Source organism: Ornithorhynchus anatinus, chromosome 2, assembly GCF_004115215.2.
Source record: "Ornithorhynchus anatinus isolate Pmale09 chromosome 2, mOrnAna1.pri.v4, whole genome shotgun sequence".
NCBI classification, from domain to species: domain Eukaryota; kingdom Metazoa; phylum Chordata; class Mammalia; order Monotremata; family Ornithorhynchidae; genus Ornithorhynchus; species Ornithorhynchus anatinus.
The window spans coordinates 25,675,958-25,676,383 of NC_041729.1; positions in this window are offsets into that span (position 1 = coordinate 25,675,958).

A 426-nucleotide genomic window follows, 5' to 3' on the forward strand; every position below is an offset into this window, starting at 1 on the left:
AAGGGGGAAAGGGAGGGAGAGGAAGGGGGAAAGGGAGGGAGAGAAAGGGAGGGGGGAGAGAAGGTGGGAGAGGGAGAGAGAAGGAGAGGGAGGGAGAGAGGGAGGGATAAGGGAGGGAGAGGGAAAGGGGGAGAGGAAGGGGGGAGAGGGAGGAAGAGAAGGAGAGGGAGGGGGAAAGGGAGGGAGGAGGAGAGAGAGGGAGAGAGAGAAAGAAGGAGAGGGAGGGAGAGAGGGAGGGAGGGGGAGAGCGCGCGCGCGCGAAGAGACGGGGGGTGTGGGGAGAAGGTCCGGTGTGACGTGGCGGGCCAGGCCGGGCGGGGGGGGGAGGGGGAGGGAGGGGGAGGGAGGGGGCGGGGCGGTGTTGGCCTCGTCCGCCGCCGTTTTCGGGCCCGCGGGGGCCGCCGTAGCCGGGGGCGGGGCCGAGCC